Raw genomic sequence first — 25,630 nt, 5'->3', positions numbered from 1 at the left:
ATATTAGCAATACACATGAAAAAATTGAAATAGCTTGAAATATTTCAATATTGGTATGCATAGAAAGAGTTTGATGAGCTAAGAAAGAATCTTTTTAAATTTTTTAAATCTGATTACTCACACGTTTGGATATTTTTCCCTCTTTAAGACCATATGCATTTCGTCACATTTTTTACACTACTTTTTCAGTAAAAATGTCATATCTTTGTTAAAACACAAGACTAAGAAATGAAATTTACCATATAAGTGTATTTTTGTACAAGGAATCAGAATATGCAACTGAAAATCTCCCAAGTTTATGGTTTCCAAATAATCTGCAGTAAATGTGCATAAATATGCAGCAATTCCTTAAAAATGCCATGTATCCATAAACAGAAAAGAAGTTGGAGAACTCAAAGTTGAATTGTAATGTGCTTTATGTACAAAAAACTTGAATCTAAACATAAGATCATTTAAAAATGAATATATTGCAATATTTCTTTGGTATTATTGTAGATTAACACCTTCTGTTTAACCCCACTCAACTCCTTCTGACCACCCCTCCAAAATGTGATTCTACCTTTTTAGGAAATTATGTATAAAATACCATGAAAAACTTTAATGAAAGATAAACAATTATTTTAGAATTGAATGTAAAATAATTTCCTAATATAGGTCATTCTAGCATTTTAGGGCAGTTAACTGCTTTTTTTTCTATGGGAAAATATGCATGCTTTTTTTTTTTTTTTTTTTTAGATGATTATGTGTAGTTTTAAGAGGGTTTCTATGCAATGAGAATATGGGGTGGGTTGCCATTCGGACTTTGAATTAATTGTAGGGGCTAAGGAAAATTATGTGTGAACATACCGAAAACTTGACAGAGACAAAGCTAACAAAAACAATATTAGTGGTAGGGAGCGGTTAGTTTCACAAAAATTTAATGTAAAATAATTCACCATTTCCTGGCCATTCTAGCATTTTAGGACAGTAAACCAATTTATTTTTATGTGTATTTTTCTTTAAGGAAGGATCTATTTTTTGTTTGTTTGTTTTAGATGCTTGTATGTGGCTTACAGAGGTATTTTATTGGGGGGAGGGCTTGCCACTCGAACTTAGTGTTATTGTTAGGGTTAAAGAGTGTTTTAGGAATACGAACCGTTACTTCATTTTTGTTTTGTTGTCCTAACTGCAAAATGCCGTTTCCATTTCAAATAAATATTTTACAGAAATATATATATATGTGTGTGTGTGTGTGTGTGTGTGTGTGTGTGTATTCGACAGGTAAATAAGTCAGCAAATGTTATATTTAGTTTTAATTTAATAAGAAACTGCATTGCGAAATTTCAAAGAAAATTCCATAAATTTGTTGATTTCTATTTTCGAGGTTGAAGGTGTTAATTCCATAGGCCGTTTATACTACGCTGGAGCAGGTTGTAAAAATATCTTTCGCTAAATAAGTAGAAAAAAAAATAACTAAATAAAAAGCTTCCTAATTGTAGTTTGATGTGTTTTCTTTTAAAATTTCAAGAATATTGATATAGATTTTGAGGGTTTGTATTACTATACACAGATTCGAAAAAGTTGTCAAAAAACAAATATATAACAAATAAATGTTATCAAAAGCAAGTTACTTTTCTACCTAACTGGATCATTTTTTAGTGTTTTTATTTAATGTAACATGTTTATTCAGCTTGAAAACAGTGTTTACCGAGGTTTTGGAAAATTTAAAATGGCGCCCGACTCTTGAAACGGTAAGTTTGTGGAAAAGAGTTAAAAATAAAAAAGTAGACAAAATACTGCTAGAAACTCGCTCAATATATGTTACCGTGACATAGGCTGACCTATATTCGGTGAGTTTTTAACAGTATTTTGTGTAGTTTTTTTTTATTTTTAACTCCTTTTCTCAAACTTACCATGTCAAAGAGAGTCGGGCCAGGCGCCATTTTTAATTTTCCAATACATCGGTAAACACTGTACGTTTTTCGAGCTGAATAAACATGTTACATTGAATAAAAACACAAAAATATATCCAGTTAGGTAGAAAAGTAACTTATCTTGCCTTTGATAACATTTATTTGCTATATATTTGTTTTTTGACAACTTTTTCGCATCTATGTATAAACGAGATTTTGATACTTATTTTGATTTTGAAAAAAAAAAACATTTGTGGCTGTTCGGCTGTTCGCAGTAAAACATTGTTTTAATTCGCTGTTCAAAACTAATTTAAAGAATAAAAGTGCATGCAAGCTATATATCTCCAAAAGTTTATTTTGATTTTTTAACCATGTTTTTAAATTTGACGAGAAATGTGAGAAATTGCAACAGATTCATAATGTCGAATTGGTTGGGATTGTTGTTATTATACATTCTGAAAACCGAATAGTTCTAAACTAATGTTATTCTGATAACAAAATAGCTCTAATTAAAACATATAAGAACATTTATATTCATATTTTCATGTTTTTCTTAATTCGTTCTTGAATAAAAATTAAAGAACGCGTGTTGTTTACACTGTGCTATGGCTGATTCTACAGGCTGGAGCGGCTGGAGCTGCTTCTGCTGCTGCTTCTAGTAATACTAACTTCATTTGACCAAATTCGAGAAATAGAAACAATTTTTTTTTCGGGTAGGTCCTTTTAAATTATCAATTACTGCGGTCCTACTCAACATAAAATAATACTTTTAATTGATAAAGATAGTAAAAAGATTGATTTACTTACTACTGGGTGTCCGAAAAAAATTTTTTTCAAAATGTTCAATACTCGTCATATTAAAGTCTTATTTTTAACACGACAAAAAAAGAAATGGTCAAAAATATTTCGGACACTTGACAGTATTAAGATTAACACCTCTACTGATTGGTTCCCAAATTTCATGACGAAATTCTTCATACAATCACGGTACGGACCTTTAGAAAACAGGGGGGGGGGGTCATTACAAAACCTTACCGAAAACGCCATTTTATGACGTTCACATTTTTATCACTTTATTTGCTTAAAACTCTTAAAATATATAATGTACATTCATATTTATTAATTCATTTGAAAGTATATTCATTTCCGAACAAAACAGTAGTAATTTGAAGACTTGAAGTGCTTTGGTTTAAAAAATATGGCTATTTTAGTAGAACTACCTTGAAATCTGTGATTATCCAAAGCGTTTTTTCGTCCGTGTGTATTACTACTTATATGGATTTATATGGGTCTTTGCTGAGTTGTTTAGTATATATCATTCAACGAAACACGTGTAAGACATACCATATAGCAAATAAAATGATATAAATGTACTTGTGGTTTGGGAATTATTTACAACTGAGATTATATATATATATATATATATATATATATATGGCTCATTCCAGGTCAAATCAACAAATTGGAGGGAGGGGGGGGCACAGATACCATGTCCAACACAGATTTTTTTCAAATTTGCTACACTTATAGATCTCCATAAAAGAAATTGGGTGGCACCTGTTAAACTTCTCAAGGTCAAGGAGTTCAGTGACAATACTGTAGTCTACATTGTACTATAGAGAACCTACTGTTAATTTAATAAAATTATTTTTTCATACATAATGGTTTAAATTAAAGTTTAAAATGCGAAAGTCAAGTATCATGGTTCATTTGTGCTCTAAACAGAAATATTCGTTTTGAAGGTGCTGTTCATGTGCTCCTATTGTAACAGAGTGATGACAAGAAAATCAGCAGCAGTCGTAAGATAGCTGACTAGCAAAAATATTAGCAGCAACAGCCATTTTAGCAATAAGCAAATCAGCAAGTGTGTGTCAGCTTGCATCACAAGGAAAGGAAAGAAAAATATATCACGTGGTCAAGAGGAGAAGCAAGTTGCATGCCAGGGAAAAGGTACGTGTGAAAATAAGGGTGAGAAAGCGCTGGTTAAGGCTGGCATGAGGTGACGGGGAGAGATTTTTAAAAGGCATGTTATATGATCGTGTTGTAAAACGTGTGTGCGAAAAGACATTTGAAAATAATGAAATGCAAAGAACCACAAATAAATGCTTTTCATTTGCATTTTAAAAAAAAATGGAGAGTCGGATTTTTATTTCTTTCCCCTTTTTTTTGTTTGTTTCTTTGCGACAAACTCTCAGAGAACGAGTGGGTCTGATGTTTGATATGTAGCGACACGGTAAAAGTGTAACGGGCATGTTATATAATATTGATTTGGATACTGGTGACCAGGCCTTTTGCCAAAAAGGGTAAAAAATGAAAAAATAGGCCAAGGGAGAGAAAAAAAGTCAGAGAGTACAATTTTTCGCTTCTTGTTTGCTCACTTTCGAATTTTCTCCATGCCTGTCAGTCATTTTTTTTGTTGCTCAAGGATGTTTTGTGGATTTATCGTCAATGTTTTTAATACTAATGATAATTCGGATTGGTTGTACATTGTTATGAAGGATATTGTTGCATACTCATTTTAACGTAGCAAATAGCTTGTCTTGTTTTGGAGAGGAATTTAGAATAAACGATTTTGACTTGAACATATTTTTATAAGTTTGTGTTTGGACTGTTTAAGTGGTATCTCCAATTTATTTATATGGATTACTATAGTTTTAAAATTTAAAAAACTTCGCTGGACGTTTTACAACACTGAAATGGATGGTTAACCTATTATAACATGAGAAAAAATGTAAATATAATAATGTATAATGTGTTTAGTAAATAATAAATATATAAATAAATCTGACTTAATTCTACAGACAGCAATTTTGTTCTAAGCTTATGGGTCGTTTATAATTGAATATTTATCCTGCTATTGTGAAAAAAGATTAAATATAATAAATACAAATAAGAGATTTCGGCGCTTATACAATTTAGTTAAGACATTAAAAAATGAAAATATTGAAAAAAAAAAAGTTATATTGTACGTACTCGTTATAGTCTGAAGTTCTTTGAAAAAAAAAATCACTTAATTTCATCAAGTAGTTTTTATTTTATAGCAAAAAAAAAAAAAAAAAAAAAAAAAAAAAAAAATTTGTTACCATACCGAGCAAAAGGTTCGATCTTTAGGAAGAAAGCTAGTAATAAAGATGGGGAGGGAGAGTCGGCGCTTTAACTGAAGTTATTTCCCTTTGGCATGTTCAACAAATTTCGTAATGGCTGATTTCAATGCGCTCTCATAAAAACATGTTTTTTCTGCTGTAAAATAAAAACTACTCTATCAAATTAAATGAAATTTTTTTGGAGATCTTCAGCCCAAAACAGATACGTACAATATAATCTTTTTTCGATATTTCCATTTTTAAATGTCTTGACTAAACTGTACAAGTACTGATATATATATATATATATATATATAAAATATATTTTAGTCATCGACATACAGACCTGTTTCGTTGTTTCACAACTCATCAGTGCCGCTAGACTAACACCTCTCCCAAGCCGAGGATCGAACCTAGAACCGTCGTGATGACAGTCGGCAGTCCTACCCCCTGACTACGGAATCGGTGGCCGAAATTAAACTGTCCGAATGCCTATTTAAATAAACATCCGTCCGCCACTCGTAGAGGGCTCAAACGTTTTGTTTGTAAACAAATCGCGAGCTTCGCATTATTTCAGCTAAATTAAGTAGCGAGTAAGATAATTTACGAGAGTGCTCTACCGAAGAGGGGAGCTTTATAAAATATATTTTAGTCATCGGCATACAGACCTGTTTCGTTGTTTCACAACTCATCAGTGCCGCTAGACTAACACCTCTCCCAAGCCGAGGATCGAACCTAGAACCGTCGTGATGACAGTCGGCAGTCCTACCCTCTGACTACGGAATCGGTGGCCGAAATTAAACTGTCCGAATGCCTATTTAAATAAACATCCGTCCGCCACTCGTAGAGGGCTCAAACGTTTTGTTTGTAAACAAATCGCGAGCTTCGCATTATTTCAGCTAAATTAAGTAGCATAGTCTGTGCTAAGAATAAGTGTCTTATATATATATATATATATATATATATATATATATATATATATATATATAAATAAAGACACTTATTCTTAGCACAGACTATGCTGAGTGACTTAAAAACAATTTGTCCAATTTGTAAATTTTTTTTAAACAGTGCCTGAACTTTTATCATTATTTTGTTATTTGAATTCAGATAAACACTGAACACTGGAATATAAAAATTTTAAGTTATTTTAATTTTTAAATAAATAGCAAGCAAAACTGCATAGCAGTTTAGTAAAACACTTGGCATGAAGGAAATTATTCTTTAAAACAAACTCTTTATGCCGATAAAACACAGCAGCTTGCATTGCCGCTGTGGTAGGAAGATAAGTACCCACTAAACGTTTGGGGTTCTCACAGTCCTTGATTATAGAGATGGAGGATGTAAATAGTAGCAAATTTTTCTGTAGATAATCCTAACTTTTCCGAGAGAATGCGAACAAAAAAATTAAATTTCCTGGTGTTGAAAGGTTACTTAGGCATAAGAAACAAAAATGTTTTTGACACTGGTTCTGGGGATTTGGTTTGTGAACAAAGTAGCTTAGAGGATAATGGAAATTAGAGAAGTAGTGAGTGAATAAGCAGTGCTCACGTTAGTTAGCAGAACTGCCGATACTTAAGGTACAACTGTATTGTGGCACAAAAAGGGGAAAATGCAATAATTGTATAATGTTGTTACCTGAATAAGTCGGGGGCACGGATAAAGCCTCTGGACCGTTGGGTCAGGTGTTGATCGTAATTGCCTTGAATAATCTTGCCAAAGGAGTAGAGCAATAAGAGGCAAAAAGAGGCCGTGGACTAAATAAAGGATTAAATTAACTAGTGTCCTCTCAAAGAATCCCGTTAAAAGTAACTGAGCAATAAAAAGACAAATGTAGGCACGGTTAAAATATGGTAGAAAAAAAACTTTTTTTTTTACGAATAAAGTCTATTAAAATCCATTGTTGTTGAGCAACTTTTCTTTTTCAGAAAGATAAAAGCCCATTTTATCATGAAAAGCAGAATAATATAAAACCTTTTTCTATTATTTTAATAGAATTTTAAATTTTCAAAAGAAAAAAAACTATTCACCGCCATTTTTGTCTCAATGAATAACACATTTGTATATTTTTTAAAATCAATTTTTTTCTTTTTTCGTCTAAATAAGATTTAGAATGATTTCCTATAAAATATGCAAAAATATTTTAACATAATAAACTGAATTTCAAATAAATTCCATCTTTTATCTCACTCTATAGATTTTGTGTGGCAAAACTAAAAAATGCAAGAGTTAAATGATAGTTTAAAAGAAACTATGGTAGCCTTTACATGAATAAAAACTGAAGTCATTTAATCCTGTAAATTTCCATGTATTTTTAACGTTTGTTTTGACAAAGTGAAGAATCAACTTTATAAAAATTTAATTCTTTTTTCATAAGTGTTACATATTTGTTGCCTACAGAACCCCAAAATTAAACAACAACAAAGCTGGTTAGTACCACATGGGTGACCATGTTGGGAATGCTAGACGCCGTGCATGTTGGAAGCAACTCCTGCATCTAGTATCACGCTCTGTCATCATGACCCGTCTTGCCACCACAGCCAAGAGTTTCTGGACGAGAGAGTGTAGTAGATGCAAGTCCCCCACACTTTAAACTAAATCAAGCTCAAGTCAAAGCATAAAGGGAAAGGGGAACTAAATACGAACAATTGTTTATAGGCCTTTATGGGCAGGAAATATCACATAATGACAAATTGCCGAAAGAAATTGTATTTTTAGCAAAATGCGCAGTTATTTATCAATCTTTTCTTTTTTGGTATCGATTCTTCACAGCATTTCCTATTTAATGCTATATTAGCAATATTGGGCTCACTAAAAGAAATTTAATTATTTATTTTTCAAACATTTAAAAGGAGTGTTTTTTGTAAAAATAATTTTTAAAAAAAAAAAAAAATGTTGCTAATATGAAGGAATAATTAAAATATTCAACGAATTTCACACTTCAAAACACAATGGATGAAAAATAAAATACATTAAAAATTCGGATTTTCAATCTGATATGTGTGCTGCTGTTTTTTTTTTTTTTTTTGTTAGATCTACAATCCTCACTCTCTCCACAATACATTTTTAGTTTTGGCTGATCATTTTAGGTATATTTGTAATCACTAATAAAGAAGGGAGGGGTTGTAGGCAGAAAAAAAATATACATAAATATCGATTATGGAAAAAGTACACCATTATATAGTTCATTCTTCATTTAATAATCATTGAAAATTTTGTATTGATTGGATAAAATACTTACTCCTGTTTTGGCCGCGCCTAGACAAAAGAGTCATAAAACTTAGCAAAAGGTTATGCTTACTAATTTAGTCAAAGATTTCAAAGATGTTTTAACCAAATGAAAATTATTTGGGAAGTTGACATAGAAAGCTATCAACCGAGCAATGAGAGATATAATTGTTATGACTGATAGGATGGTGAAAGGGAATCGAAGGTTGATATAAGAAAATAAGAAAAAATGTTGCACAAAAAAAAAATAAATAAATAAACACTCACAAAAAACATGTATAAATGTATCTTGGAATACAATTAACAGTATAACATGTGTTATGAAGACTTTCAAGAAGAAATAAACTGACTTTATTACTAAAATAAAAAAGAATCCATTTCAGTTTGATAAATTTACAGACTCAGGAAAAATAAACATCAAAGACAATTCAAACTGATTTGGTTTTGCATGAAATTAACTGACTTTGTAAAATATTGTTCACATTAAAATTTTATTAATAAATAAAGGAATGAATTTCTGACAGGTAAAAAAGAAAATGTATAAATGGAAATGTTGAACAAACGATACACTAAGACATTTTTATTTAGATTTAATTATTCAGGTTTCATTTTGTGAATTTGAGTTTTCATTGTTTCCTTTTATTGCTTCAGGAAGATTTTATTAAAATTCTTGTAAAGATTTTTTGGAATGGAATGTATGTAATGAAGCAGTGCACTCTTATCGTAAAAGAGCATCAATGAATGAGAAAATCAGCAGCAGCTGTAGAATAGCTTACTAGTAAAAAATATTAGCAGCAGCTGTTTAAGCGATATGAAAATTAGCAAGTGTGTGCAAACTTGCGGCACAAAAAAAAAAGAAAAAAAAAATACACATGGTCAAGAGGAAAAGCAAGTTGCATGCTGGGAAAAATGGGCGTGTATAAAGGAGGGTGAAAAGTGCTGGTTATGTCACATATTATATAGCAGAGCACTGTAAAACGTGTGCAAAAAGACTTTTGAACGATAATGAAATGCGTTATTGTTGGAAGAACCACAAAGAAATTGCTTTTTATTTGCACTTAAAAAAAAAAAAAAATGTTGAACTGGATTTTTATTTCTTTCCCTTTTTATGGGCGGTTTATTTCTTTGCGACAAAGTCTGAGACAACATGTGGGTCCAAGGCTTGATATATAGCAACACTGTTAAAGCTTAATGATCACGTTACAGCGCCTCTATGCGATCACAGAGCCTACTGTTGATTTTATATGCCAGGCCTTACTGCTTGTGTTGTAATAAAATTTCTCAAATGCATTTGCGAGGTTAGGCTGTGTAATATTAACTTTAGTCAAAATCCTGTTTCTCCTTTCATCAGATTTTTTGGATTACTGATACTTATCAAAGACATTCCGACACAAAACCTTTCTAAGAAATTTCATAAATATCAGCCCAGCTGTTTCATTGTCCATAGGGAATGAACTCACACACAAAGTTCTTGTTTTGTCGTCTACGACTCAGAGTATGAATCTAGCGAGATTCGAAATCGGGACCCCATGGCAAGATATGTGTGTGCATACAAATATATATATATGATGAGAATAATGGAAATAGTATCCCGACAAAATAGAGAAATAAAAAAGGAACAAACAGAGTTATGTGTTCATCAATGTTTCGTCTTTATTTTAAGACTTCCTCTGTATGAATGCGATTAAGAAAACAGACACCAGTACAAATATTTGAAAATGTTTCATGTGCAAAGTGTGACACTGTTCTATTTCAGAAACAGAAAAAGACGTTGGAAATTCAAAAAAGGAGGCGAGTGGCTTGCGTTGTTAAAGAGAGGGAGATTTTTTAATAACATCATATAGTCATTAATGTTTTTAAAAGATATGAATGCAGTTAATATTCTTTCTGGAAAGAATATGTCTGTTAAAATTCAAATATAAGTGTGTAACAGAAATGAAATGTGTTTTTGTAGTGTAATTTATTGATTGAGATTGTATGTATTAATTATTACAGGGGGTGTTTCTATGGTGTGAGAAGGTTAACCTGTGTTTACAGTTAAATTATGTTCTTTTAATAAAAGTTTACTTATTAATAGCGCTACATTATAGAAACCTGCACGTTTGAATTTAACGAAAACTGTTTTTAGAATATAAAATCATTTAAAAACTAATAAGTTTTGAAAATTTCATGAAAATCTGTTGGCCATTAGTTGATTTGGTACTTATGCTACCATGCTGAAATAACATTTAGAAAGCCATTCTTAACATGGGGAGGGTGTTTTGTAATTATTCTGAAATCTCACCTAACAATTTAATAAAAAAAAAAATTGAATTTTACTTGAAAATACTTTAAACAAACAAAACAAAATAGCATGGTAACATAAGTATCGTTGATTTTTGCTAGATTTCTTAAACGCGTAGGTTTATGCAGTCCTTGTTAAGAGACTGAACAGATCGACAGATCGATTAAAAAAAAAAAAAAAGTTCTTTTTAATCAGAAACAATAATACGTACTTAATTGCCATGTCGAAAATAGTAATATATTAAAAAAACATGAAAATTCATTGAGTAGAACAACCGCTATTGTGTTTTTAGTAAAAAAAAAAAAAAAAAAAAAAAAAAAAAGGGTCTATTGCTATGGACTACAAATGTCAGATGACAACGGTGTAATCTAAATTTTACGCTCAGAGTTATGTGCTTTGAGTGTGAACTCTTACCATCTACTTTATAACATCTAAGAAAAATACAATTTTAGCCAATTTTCCGTAAAAATGATTTAACTATAAATAACGTTGATGAATTTTCGTAATTTTTGGATATATTACTATTTTCGACATGACAATTAAGTATGTAATATTGTTTTTGCTTACGACATATTTAAAAAAAATATCGATCTCTTGACTATCTCAACAAGGGAAGCAAAGCACAGTTTACGCTTTCAAAAGGATCAATCAAGGAAAGTTGTTTTAAAGTGTCGATAATGTAAACACGATTTTAGTCTCGCATTTTCGTTATTTTCTTATGATAGAAAATTTTTAATATTACTAGTTTATTTTAAGTCTCTTCTCAATGGTACAAAAGTTTAGGGTTTGAGCTTTTAGGGCACAACCTAAGCAAATAAACAATTCCACACAAGCTTCTGAAATGACGAACACAACAACTTCATAAAAGGTTTATTCGGGCGACTGTTCGCAGGGAGATATTATCCCAGGGTAAAAACTGGCTACTTGGTGCTATCGCGGTAGTTATTCCCAGTGGGAATCATCGATACCGGATGAAATAACACAGAGGTGGAGAGAGAGCGAAGAAAAAGGGTCCGTTCTGTTTGGTGTCTGTCTCTCTCGGTAAGGAAGAGTTCTTTTCCTTCACACCGGAAGCTGCCCGATTTCCTTCAGAGATAGAAAGGATCAATGCGCCACACACCTGATTGGTCAATATGTGGCCAAATAGCACAGGGGAGAGGCATTGATTTGTGAAAGTTGATTGGTTTTGTTTTACGGCATATCAACCCTTTTCAGGTTATTTAATGCCGAATCCAAAGATTTAAGAAAAAAATTTTAATAGAATATATTTGTTGTTTTCAAGTCGGTTTCTATTTAACCCATAGTTGGGACCCTAACAGGTACTACCACTCCAGCACTCCACTCCAGGTCAGTGGACCTGGGAACAATGCAATTAAAGGGTGGCTCCACACTCCCCAAAGCCCCCAAGCTGTGGCCTCACCACACTGGATATAGTTTAAGGTCATATCCAGGACCAATTCGCCAAAGAAAAAGTTCCATTTGTTTCTGCTACAAAAGTTACTAGATTACAGTTACATTGTGGTTGGGGGTATTTATTCTTAAAGCCGTTCTAAAGATTAAATAAAGAGCAATAAAAACTACTTGAAAACCAAAACAAATGGGCCAGGTAGGAATAAAATTAATGGCGCTTTACACTAGTGGAACGAAATTTCGCAAACCGTAAAACTGAATTTCACATGAAAACAGTCTACGTATTGCTCGTATTTTTATGATTATATCAAAAAATTACGAAAATCGATAAGGTTGAAAATTATTTATTAAAGAAAATAAAAATAGATTTGGATGAAAATTGTAAAACACAGGAGAGCTCAAAAGGGAGGTAATTTTCCATTTCAATTTAAACAAGATGGCCGAAAATTTTCATCTGCTAACACGATTAAAGTTGTTTTGTTTAATAATTCAGTAATAAATATATTCAGGTAATTTTAACTGCATAATTTAGATGCTAACGTTGTAACTTATTAGAATTGACAAAAAAAAAAAAGGAAAAAAATCAGTTGAAACCATTGTTTTTTATCTGAAAACTCCATTTGTTGACTACAAAATCTTGTCCCAATTCTGTAGAAGTGCCAAATTAACTTATTGGCTGTGGTAACATTTATTTCTTGTATGTATATATTTTTTTCGCTGTAAATTTTTTTCTGAACACAAAAATTTTCGAAAATCAAAACACTGTATAAAAATGCATCAATATATGGTACTTCACGGGGAATGTGGACCCTGCATGAAGGTTTTTTTTTTTTAATGACTTCTCTCTGAAAGCGAATGCACAAATGGTTTTCATTGGTTTATTTAATCACAAAAACTTTTTTGAAGTACTATTTGAGCCGCCCCCCCCCCCAGTCACGAGCATTATTTGAATAAAAATATTTTATCGAGAAACAAACTCGTCGCAAGTTTAGCGTTTGCATGGTATGAACCCCTGAAATCTGGGACTATTTTGCGCCATTTCATTGCCTTCAGTAGTGTTTTCTTACATGTGTGCACACACGTGTAGTAAAGTGACTTACCACATTGCGGAGGAATCTTTAGCGGACCTTGGAAATAAACTTAAAAAAAAAAGTTTGTGTGTGTGTGTGCGCGCGCGCACTTTTAATGCTTTTTAATTGATCTAAAAGTTTTTACAAAAACATTGTTTTTCGTTTTTTTAGGGGGGTATTCAATTATAGAACTTGTGTAGTTTAACAGGTGCCTCTGCAGTTCAATTAAGGTAATTAATATAGTTTAACTAACCATTTTTCCGTGAGTAACGCGAACGCGCTGACATTTACCAAGTAGAATACCATTTAACATTTCACAAAAATTTTTGTTTACATGGGGGAGGGGGCGAAGGTAGTGTTCGACCACAGAATAGAATAGTAAAGGCATTTAATGAAAAGTCTGCGTAAGAAAATATAATTTTGATAAAACATTTGGAGCTTATGTATTTTTGATATGTGCTGTTTTTAAATGTTTTTTATGTTAAATTCTAGTTTCACGATCTTTTTTTTTATTATTATCAAATTGTTATATGGAAGCACAGAATAGTTACAAAACACCCTCCCTTCCCCATGTTAAGGGCTTTCGCTAAATGTTACCTTACGCTAGAACACGGAACACTTTTTTTTTTTTTTTTGTAGGGAGGGGTATTCGAGGTTGCTGACAAATCTGATAATCAAAACCGTCGCAAATTTACCGTTTGCAATGGTATGAACCCCTGGACCTATTTTGCACCATTTCCCCGCCTTCAGTAGTGTTTTCTTATAGTGAAGCGACTTATCACATCGCGGAAGAATCTTTAGTCGACAAGAAAATTTTCAAAAATGTGGTTCATTTGTGTGTGCGTGTTACATAGTTTTTAATGTTTTTTAATTGATCTAAAAAGTTTAGTTTTCACGAGTGCTTTACAAAAATATTTTTTTATGTTTTTCATTCTTTTTTGGGGGTGGAGGTATTCAATTATAGAACTTATGTAGTTTAACAGGTACTTTTGCAGTTTAATTAACCGTTTTTGCAGAAGTAAGCCGCCGCCGACATTTACTGAGTAGAATACCGTTTGACATTTAATAAAAATTATGTTTACATAGGGGAGGGGAGCGTAAATGTACACAGAATGTTTATGAAATGTTAAACGGTATTCTACTCAGTAAATGTCGGTACCTTACTTACAGAAAAACGGTTGGGTTCGTGTTACTATACAGAGATTCAAAAAAGTTGTCAAAAAAACAAATTTTATCAAAAGCAAGATAAGTTAAGTTACTTTTCTACCTAACTGAATAATTTTTTAGTATTTTTATTTAATGTAAAGTGTTTATTCGGCTCGAAAAACAAACAGTGTTTACCAATGTATTTGAAAAATTCAAATGACGACGGACTGTGCTGCTGAATATGTAAGTTTGGGAAAAGGAGTTAAAACTAAAAAAAAACTATAAAAAATACTGTTAGAAACCCACTCAATGTATGTTACTGTAACATAAGTATTCGTATAAGTATTCGATGGGTTTTTAACAGTATTTTGTACAGTTTTTAGTTTTAACTCATTTTCCCAAACTTAAATAAACATGGGGTCCGCCGCCATTTGCATTTTTCAGATACATCGGTAAACACCTATATGTTTTCGAGCCGAATAAACACGTTACATTAAAAACACTAAAAAATTATTCAATTAGGTAGGAAAGTAACTTATCTTGCCTTTCATAACATTTGTTATATATTTGTTTTTGGACAAGTTTTTCGAATCCATGTGTATGGTAATACCAACCCAAACGGTTAATTAAACTGCAGAAGCAAAGAAAGCACCTGTTAAACTACAGAAGTTCTATAATTGAATACCCCCCCCAAAAAAAGAGCAGAAAACATAAAAATGGTTTTGTAAACTCGTGAAAACTTTTTAGATCAATTAAAAACATTAAAAACTACGTAAACAAAGAAAAATGAATCACATTTTTCTAACTTTATTATTTCAAATATCCGCTAAAAAGATTCTTCCGCGATGTGATAAGTCACTTCACTATGGCTACGCAGTACGCACATATGCGCGCGAACGCATCATGTAAGAAAACACGGGTTTGTATTACTGTGTACACAGATTCGAAAAAGTTGTCAAAAAACAAATATATAATAAATAAATGTTATCAAAGGCAAGAGAAGTTACTTTTCTACCCAACCGGATATGTTTTCGGTGTTTTTATTTAATGTAACATGTTTATTCAGCTCGAAAAACATACTGTGTTTACCGATGTACTGGAAAGTTAAAAATGGCGGCCGACTCTCTTTCACACGGTAAGTTTGGAGAAAGGAGTTAAAAATAAAAACTAGACAAAATACTGTTAGAAACTCACTCTATATTTGTTACTGTGACATGGGGCCCATGTCACGGTAACATATATAGAGTGAGTTTCTAACAGTATTTTGTTTAGTTTTTATATATTATATATATATATATATATATTTTTTTTTTTTTTTTTTTTTTTTTTGACAACTTTTTCGAATCTATGTGTACAGTAATACAAACCCAAAATTATTTCTTTGCGCCACTTTAAAGTATATATTTGTTTTCAGCATCCCGGAAAACTTGTGAAAGTTGCCACTGTAAAGTTTTTTTTTTTGGTGTTAGAAAGGTTCTAGACATTTAGTTTGAAAAAAAAAAACAAGAAATGCCAAATGTTACGTGAGAACAAGAAAAACATACGGACATGAGTAGGTCACATTTTCGGAGTCTCGATAAACGCTCAAAAATAGAAAATTAAACAAAATACTGGTAGAAACCAATCAAATAATATCAAGGAGTCATTTTAAAACTAAAAACTTCAGCATAATAGAAAGTGTACAGTTTCACTTAAAAACTTACAAAAATAGATACTTACCTTTGAATTGAATATCGGTCTTTCTTTTCTTGTTAAATGTTTGATACTTTTGCTTTCTTATTAGCGAAATATTCCATTTATGACATTTTAATTTACTTCTTCAATTTCAACGGAATTTATTGCGTTCATTTTAGCAACAAAAATAATTAGGTTTAATTTAAAAACGCATTTTGCAAGTTTAGAAATTTCGAGTAATATCACTTAAAATCGTTTTCAGTAAAATTTATAAGTAATTAAAAATTGATTGTATTTAAAATATTATAAACAAAAAAATAAGACACCAGAATTAAGAAAGTGATATTATAAGTAAAAATTTTAAATATATCTAGAATCGTGCTAAAAGAAAGAGAATTTATATGTTTTGGAGCCAGGGAGATTATAGAATGAACAAATTAAAAAAAAATGAAATGTCTTGTTTTAAATGAAACGCGTACAAGTTTATTAAATTTCAGATTTAAACGAACGCGTGGTTACTCGACTTCCGGTAAAATGGACTTCCGGTAGTTGACTTCCGGTAAACGCATATTCTACGGAGCCCACCCCTTAGAATTTATTTTAAAAGACTGTTTGTATAGTTTCAAACAAACGCATTTTGGGTGAAAACATTATTACGTACTTACATATCATATCGAAATTAGGAAAATGATTCGATAGAAAATGTGCTAAATGTATTTCATAAAAAAAAAAAAAATCATTCTCAAATTAAGTTCTGTTAAAAAAAAAAAAAAAAAAAGTCAAGGGAGATAAGTAAGTGTTGGTACTTCACACGGAACGTGGACCCTGCGTAAACGGTGTTTTTATTTAATGATTGCTCCCTTAGCCCTGTCTTTCACTTTCTTCAAACTTTATTTTTAATCGCGCGTGTATTTTATTTTTTTTTCTTTGGTAAATTTTCAGATTAATGAAATTTTGCAGAAATAAGTAGTTATCGAGATATAAAAAGTTGGGTTTGTATTACTGTACAACACTACAACAGTGACAACACATAGATTCGAAAAAGTTGTCAAAAAACAAATATATAACAAATAAATGTTATCAAAGGCAAGATAAGTTACTTTCCTACCAAACTGGATATATTTTTTGTGTTTTTATTCAATGTAACATATTTATTCAGCTCGAAAAACATAGTGTTTACCGTCTTTACCGATGTATTGGACAATTCAAAATGGCGGCCGACTCTCTTAAACACGGTAAGTTCGGGAAAAGGTGTTATAAATAATAAACTAGACAAAATACTATTAAAAAAACACCGAATATATGTCAACCTATGTCACGGTAATATATATTGAGCGTCTGAGCGAATTTCTAACAGTATTTTGTCTAGTTTATTATTTATAACACCTTTTCCCGAACTTACCGTGTTTAAGAGAGAGTCGGCCGCCATTTTGAATTTTCCAATACATCGGTAAACACTGCATGTTTTTCGAGCTGAATAAACATGTTAAATTGAATAAAAACACGAGAATTATATCCAGTTTGGTAGAAAAGTAACTTATCTTGCCTTTGATAACATTTATTTGTTATATATTTGTTTTTTGACAACTTTTTCGAATCTATGTGTACAGTAATACAAACCCAAAAAGTTGTATTATGCATTGTATTCTTTGGCGGTCATATTTGTTACTCGCGTAGATTTGTTTATGGCGCGCGCACACGCGTAAAAAGGTGGCCGCCAAAGAATACAATGCATAATACAACTTTTTATATCCCGATAACTACTTATTTCTGCAAAATTTCAATGCTATTTTCGTATTCAGCATAGAAAACTTATAACAGTCGTCATTTAAAAGAAAATTGTGGAGGTGGACCTAATCTAAAAAAAATACATTTCTTTTTTTTTTTTCTTTGGATAAATTTGATTCATACTTTTATTTCGTGCTTGGTTTTATTTTATTTTTATTTCATTTTATTATAATTTTTTTAAATTATTTTCTCCACTAAATGTTATTCTTTTGTTAAATTATTTTTTCATACATATTCAAATAATGCTTTTGCCTCCCCCCCCCCCTTTTTTGGCCTCAAATAGTACCTGCAAAAGGTTTTTGTGATTAAATAAACCAAAGAAAACTTTTTGCGTATGCGCTTTGAGGGAGCAATCATTAAATAAAAACACCGTTTACGTGAAGTACCTCAGTTTTTATACAAAATTGGTCGCACAACTCTTCCACATTAAAGCTTACCATAAAACTCGGTAATTCGTTAAATTCTATTTTTACTTGCAATTATTTGGTACTGCTACAGTTTATCGCCGAAAATGGAGACACCTTTTTTTTTCAGGCACCTATTAAAATCAGAGGGAGAAATCAGTATTTTAAATTATGACCGAAGTAAGAAATAATAAGAAAATTACAAATTTGTTTTATTCAAGGTTTTCCTTGAGCTTAGAAAAAGTCACAAGGAGCAAGGTTTGGACTATAGAGAGGGTAAGGAACTGTTTTGCTGCCCATCTTGGTCAAATAGTCTGTGACAATGATGGAGTTGTGGACTGATGTATTGTCCTGGTAAAAATGCCACTGACCTGATTTGGAGAGTGCTGGCCTCTTCCAACAGAATCTCTTCCTGAACTCCCTTAAAACATCAACATAGTATTCCTTGTTGTCTGTTCAGTGGCAACCCAGTGCATACACATCATTCCTATGCTGTCAAAAAAAGGGATCATCCAGGTGGATTGGCTCTATCTGGCCTTCCTGGGTCTGGGAGAGCCAGCATGCTACCACGTGGAACTCTGTCTCTTGATCTCTGGATAATAGCAGTAGGTCCAGCTTTCATCACAGGTCACCAGAGCATCAACAACTGCAGAATCTGAATTGATCAGCTCAACCATCTCTCTGCTGCCATGACAACGTCTTTCTTTCTGATCTTCTCTGAACACTCTTGGAACAACTTTTGTGCAAATTGTAGCGGAATTGGCAATAACTGAAATGGGGTCAAATAAAGAGCTTACCTCGGATACGTCTGTTGTGTTCCAAGATGGCGTCCATGGGTTTTTATTGGCGTTGACCCCATGCAAATACATAATTCCAGGCTGCTATAAAGGCAGGACACTGGGAAGCAGTCAGGCAGTGTCCCACAGATTGTGTGTAGGTGGTTCTAGCGGTTGGATTGTTCTTTGTGACAAACCATGAATCTGCGAAAAGCGAGTTTTCTTCTGCCTTTTTTTTTCTGTCTCCTTCTTTCTCTACAGTCATTCTTCTTCTTTCTCTACGGTCATTCTTCTTCTTTCTCTACGGTCATTCTTCTTCTTTCTCTACAGTCATTCTTCTTTCTCTACGGTCATTCTTCTTCTTTCTCTACAGTCATTCTTCTTCTTTCTCTACGGTCATTCTTCTCCTTTCTCTACGGTCATTACAGCCAAGAAATCCCTCTCTTCTAGAGGTGGGCGGTGCAGGCCGAAACTGACTATTTCCTATCTTTGTTCCTGATTTTTGCTTACTACATTTTGCTACAGAAATCTTCCGCATCGTCGGTTCCTTGCAAATAAATGTGTGCACAGTTCCCACACTGACATCAAACTGTGCACTTATTGCCCTTATAAAAACATGACGGTCCTTATCCATGAAATCCTTTTTTTCGCCAATCAATTCTAATGTTCTGACTTCCTTACTCCTTGCACATATGTCGTCTTTTGTCACAGACTCTTTGCTTTCCTTGAATCTCTTAAGCCACTCAAAAGCTGATTCATGCAAGATGGTCCAAAAACAGTCTGAAGTATTCCATACGTTTCTGTGGAATTTTTTCCAAGTTGAAAGCAGAATTTCATTGCACATAGTTCTTCTAAAGTGTCCGCACGTCCAGTTGCATTTTTGAAATTCACCACCTGCGGCAATCATGCTTTAGTAGGGTGTATTCCAATTCTCACTGTTAATTTGAACCTGAAATCATAAAAATTGGTCAGTCATCTCATAAGATGTATAGCAATAACACTGAATATATATATAAGCCCCCCCCCACCCGCCTCTTTGGGTAGAACACTGTCCACCTGCTGATTGCAAAGCTCTTTGGTTGTAAATAAACAAACTAATCGAGCACTATAAAAAGCGGCGGCGAAATGTTTAAATAAATAGACATTTGAATGTCCGACTATCAACTTGATGGTTGTAGTTCAAACTTTTGGTATCAGTCTAGCCACGCTGCAGAGCTGTGATACAGCAAAAGAGTCTGTATCTGGATAACTATATATATATATATATATATATATATATAACTACTTCATTTACTCACATAAAATTAATATACGAAAGTATAAATTTATGTGTAAACTTTAAGTATTTACTTCAACAGTGCTCAATACGTAGGTAGAGCTAGTTAGTAAGTTATAAACATATATGGCGTTTAAGCTACAACGCCATATATGTTTATAACTTTATATATATATATAGTCTTGGAAGTTTAACCTTTAAACTATATAAAAAAACTTTTTATATTTTTGATCATTTGTAAAACTATTTAGTCAGTAAGTCATTTAATTACCTGCATCTCTATATATATGTGTGTGTGTGTGTGTGTGTGTGTGTATCTATATATATAAAAATGTAACTCTTGGTTCGTTCGCAATTAATTGTCTAAAAAACCACTGGACGGATGGCTTCAACGTTTTGGTATAATATGTTTACTATATCCATGTGTGTTTTTATATATTTCTTTTTAATTATAACATTATACTTAATTTTTCTATGATAAATAGGTGGGTTTCTTTGTACAGATAGGCCATTTTTTTTTTTATTTAGGGACAATTATTTATTACCGCTTCCTGTCACGTGGCCAGTGTTTCTAATTTAGCGGTTTTCCTGCTAGCTCTGAAGATTTCGTTTGCAATCTAGCGGGAAATTCTAGAAAATCTGGGGATATTTCGCACCCACACACCCGCAAGTGCTTGAAAATACTTTAAAACATAAAATAAATTCATTCATGTAAGTAAAAAAAAAGTAGCATTTATTGCTTTTGGTAACAATTATTTATTTATTATTTGTTTTGTTTTTCACCTTTTTTTCGGCTAACCATTCTTAAATCTCGCTATAAAATCGATTTTTCCAAGTACATTTTAGGTGGGGGGTGGGCATTCCAACCTTCGAAGATTAGTTTAAAATACGAAATTTAGAAGTATTTTGTCGAAAATTGTAAAAAGCAAGAAACAACAGCAAAAAAAAAAAAAAAATTATATCAATACAGTAGAATTTAATTATCTACCAACCTAAATACTTTTAACATGCTAAAACAAAGTTTTTTTGTTTTTTTATTTTTCTAATTTCAAAATATGTTGCACCATTATTGTGATGTTTAATTTGCAGTATATTTCAATTTAACTTTTATTATAAAAAGTTTGAGTTTATGATTTGTTTCCTGCAAAAAAAAAATACCCTCTCTGAAAAAACAGGTAAAACTAGCTGATAAAATACGGGAGCTAACCGCTTCAATATAATTCCAGAAAAATATAGTGAGAAAACATGGAACATTTTATATATTGAATATACTATATTTATAATTTTTTATGGTAGGAAGTTAAAATATGGAGTTGGGGGGGGGGAATTAGCGATTTTTGAAAATTTCAGATGATAAAAGTTAAAAATCTAGCGATTTTCTGGACATTTCTTTCTCCTGATCTCGCGGGGTTTTTTAAATCTCAGTTGCAAACACTGCATCACTAAAAAAAACACTACAGGCTTAATGTAAACAAAATGTGTTTACAATATTGGTAAATTTTCAATGGGTTTAATCACATGATTATTGATAAATTAACCGCACGTGGTCGCTTTCCTATTAAATATTCATCAAAAAATGTTAGGTACAGATAAAATGAATGCCGACGCTCAAAGTGTATAAACATTTTGACCCCTCCCTTTACTTAAAAATTCACCAAAAATCAGGAAATTAACCAATTTTAATGAAAATTGCAGTATTTATCAAATAATGATCGCAGAATATAATGAACTAATTATTTTTACTTAACTCTTAGTGAAAATACTTTAAAACATAAAATAAACTCATTCATGTAAGTAAAAAAAAGTAGCATTTATTACCTTTGGTAACAATTATTTATTCATTATATGTTTTGTTTTTCACCTTTTTTTCGGCTAACCATTCTTAAATCTCACTATAAAATCGATCTTTCCAAGTACATTTTAGGTGGGGGGAGGGCATTCCAACCTCCGAAGTTTAGTTTAAAATACGATAGAAACAACAGCAAAAAAAAAAAAAAAGACTTATACCAATACAGTAGAATTTAATTATCTACCAACCTAAATACTTTTAACATGCTAAAACAAAGTTTTTTTGTTTTTTATTTTTCTAATTTCAAAATATGTTGCACCATTATTGTGATGTTTAATTTGCAGTATATTTCAATTTAACTTTTATTATAAAAAGTTTGAGTTTATGATTTGTTTCCTGCAAAAAAAAAATACCCTCTCTGAAAAAACAGGTAAAACTAACTTATAAAATATGTAAGACTTCTAGGGAGCTAACTGCTTCAATATAATTCCAGAAACATATAGTGAGAAAACACGGAACATTTTATATATTGAATATACTATATTTATAATTTTTTTATGGTAGGAAGTTAAAATATGGAGTTGGGGGGGGGAATTAGCGATTTTTGAAAATTTCAGATGATAAAAGTTAAAAATCTAGCGATTTTCTGGACATTTCTTTCTCCTGATCTCGCGGGTTTTTTTAAAATCTCAGTTGCCAAAACTGCATCACTAAAAAAAACCTCAGGCTTAATGTAAACAGAATGTGTTTACAATATCGGAAAATTTTCAATGGGTTTAATCACATGATTATTGATAATGTAACCACGTGATTGAAATTTAATTTAAATTAACCACACATAGTCGCTTTCATATCAAATATTCATTGAAAAATGATAGGTACAGATAAAATGAATGCCGACGCTCAAAGTGTATAAACATTTTGACCCCTCCCTTTACTTAAAAATTCACCAAAAATCCGAAAATTAACCAATTTTAATGAAAATTGCAGTATTTATCAAATAATGATCGCAGAATATAATGAACTAATTACTTTTACTTAACTCTTAGTGAAAATGTTTTATTTTGTTTAAACAAAAAATACCTTTACTAAAGTTATGGTTTTCAGTAGTAAATAAAAAACGCAAGAATTTATTTTTGCTTTTTTTAAAGCATCGTGATTTGTAACAATAAAACATAATTTTTACAGTAACATTATGAAAAAAGCCCCTAAAGTCCGTATTAATGAATTCGATATAACTCGAAGAAAAATGAATTCTCGCATACTATTCAGGAAATTAAAGATTCAATTAGATTCCTATTTCAGTCACCTAAATAATTTAGGGTGAAATGAGTTTAGGAATTTATAGCCAAACCTAAATATTTTTTTTTTTTGCTTAAAAAAAATAATATTAATACAGTAAGTTAGGTAAAATTTGCATAGAATGCTCTGCTTTATGGTTGTTGTAAAAATGGAACGGAAATTTGAATTTTGTTCCCTTTTAAATTCGGTACAGTTTTACATTACGTCCAACTCATCGTTCACATTCGACACATCAACTTTTATAGCTTTTCGGGTATGCTGGCAAGGTTAGGGGTGTCTATTCCGAAAGCCGTTCTTAACATGGGTAGATTGGTAGGTGTGTCAGAAATTTCGTGAAAAATAGTGAATAATTCCACCCCGTTTTTCCAAGCTTATAACTCCTCGAAAAATGTAACTCAAGCCCTAATTTTTTTCAATTAAGGGAGCAAGGACCAAGGTTTCATTAAAAAAACAAAAAAAAAACAAACAAACAACGTGCTTTTTTGTTTTTTTTAAAGGTTTTAAACTTCGGACTTTACAGGTAAATTTCTAAAAAACACTACTTTTTTTGTTTTAAATTTGAATATATTATTTATTGACCTTTTCTCTTCAATTTGTGATATATAACACTTTGGTAAGTAAATTATTTACTTTTTAATAGACATTTCAAAATAGGAGGCGTGAATTATTAAACCTCCTGTCTTTCCAAGCTTATAACTCCTCGAAAAATGTAATTCAAGCCCTAATTTTTTTTTCAATTAAAGGAGCAAGGACCAAGGTTTCATAAAAAAACAAAAACAAAAGAAAAAACAAACAACGTGGTTTAAAAAAAAAAACAGGTTTTAAACTTCGAACTTTACAGGTAAATTTCTAAAAAACACTACTTTTTTTGTTTTAAATTTGAATATATTACTTATTGACCATTATTATTATTATTATTCAATTTGTGATATATAAAACTTTGGTGAGTAAATTAATTATTTACTTTTTAATAGACACTTGAAAATGGGGGGGGGGCGTGAATTTAAAAAAAAAAACGTTTGTTTAAAATATTATATCCGGTTTATTGGAAAGGGCATAAAATTTCACATTGACCCTGAAAATATCGTAAAAATAGAATCAATAGAAAAATTTTGATAGATTTTTAAAACTTAAAAATTGAAAAATATTGAGTTTGTAAAATTCATTAGCTTTTTAAAAAATAAAAAAAAATATTTTTATTACTTTTAAAACAACTTTATTAGTTTATTTTGGAAGTATAATCCATAAAGAAAATAAACAATCCACTTTTAAAAGAGAAATTACGAGATTTTTATATTTTATTCGCAGTTTCGTGATAAGGGTGTCAAAAATTCTGATACATCTACTAGATTGGAGTGTTTATTCGTTGTAAACGTATCCTACAACCTATAAATGTCGACATTTCCAATGTGAATGGTAAGCTGGACTTATGTAAAAAATAACAAAAAGATATACCAAACTGACTTTTTCATTTAAAAATGGAATTATTTCCCTTTCGTTATTAACTTTTTTTTTTTTTTTTTTTTTTTTTTTAATAAATATTTTGTGTTTTATATACATAAAGTACAATTGTTGAATGTTACTGTTTTGATTATATTCGTTTGAGGGGGGGCACAATTAAAAAATTAAGAAAGATTAAAACGAAGCGAAATTTAAGTTTCCGTTCCATTTTTACAACAACCGTAAAACAGCACATACTCAGCAAGTTTTATCATAATTTATAAGCATTATGTTGAAACACTAAATCAACATTTTATTTATTTTTTTGCATAATTAATGATGGAAGTATTTTTCTGTTTATTTTCTGAACATCTGTTAAAAAAAAAAAATAATTTGTACATTCTCTTGAAAAAAAGAATCAAATTTTTCTCTACTTTCACATAGCTATTTACAGTGTTCATGTAAAGCATTCATCTGTTCTTTTTACAATAAAAATTCCATTTTCAAAGAGAAACGTTTACTGACAAATTTCTTTAAAAAAAAAAAAAGTGCAAGTTTTCCTGAAAAAACAACTTTTACCTAACAATTTATGGTAAAAAATTAATCTTTTTTGGGGAGAAAAAATAACAACTTTTATTGATTAAAAAAATTGCAAAAAATAATAAAAGTAAATAAACGAACAAAATGCAATTTTTCTTTAACAAACTGAACCACAGCAAGGCGTGGCCGGGTACAGCTAGTATATATATATATATATATATATATATATATATATATATATATATATATATATATACACTTGTGCCCGATATTATTCATACCCCTCGGATCTTTGAGATTTCTATAAGAATATTGCTCAAACCAGAAGGTAGACAATATTAAAGGGATTTCAAACAATAAATCAAGCATAAGCATTTAATTTAAACTCAACAAATAAATAAATTATGCAAGTTTGAAACATTATACAAAGAAAAACAATAATGGCACTAGTTCAAAATTATTCATACCTCTCTTTCTAATAGTCAATAGCATGCCCTTTATTCTTAATAACTGCCTGTAACCGTTTGG

The 25,630-nt window shown here is 31.1% G+C and overlaps 1 protein-coding gene across 1 annotated transcript in view; it reads right to left on the bottom strand.

Moving 5' to 3' along the window:
- The window catches only part of LOC145259724 (uncharacterized), a 130,331-nt gene extending 114,031 nt beyond the window's left edge, over positions 1-16,300 (bottom strand). Inside the window, exon 1 of the mRNA XM_080117412.1 lies at positions 15,833-16,300. The gene's annotated coding sequence lies outside the window, so the exon portion shown is untranslated. The remainder of the gene's footprint in view (positions 1-15,832) is intronic.
- Between the last annotated feature and the right edge of the window lie 9,330 nt (positions 16,301-25,630).

Source organism: Euprymna scolopes, chromosome 35 (genome assembly GCF_053919585.1).
Source record: "Euprymna scolopes isolate OS-2025 chromosome 35, ASM5391958v1, whole genome shotgun sequence".
NCBI classification, from domain to species: Eukaryota; Metazoa; Mollusca; class Cephalopoda; order Sepiida; family Sepiolidae; genus Euprymna; species Euprymna scolopes.
Note: the sequence above shows the minus strand (reverse complement) of the source record. Positions and strands in the feature narration are given on the sequence as shown.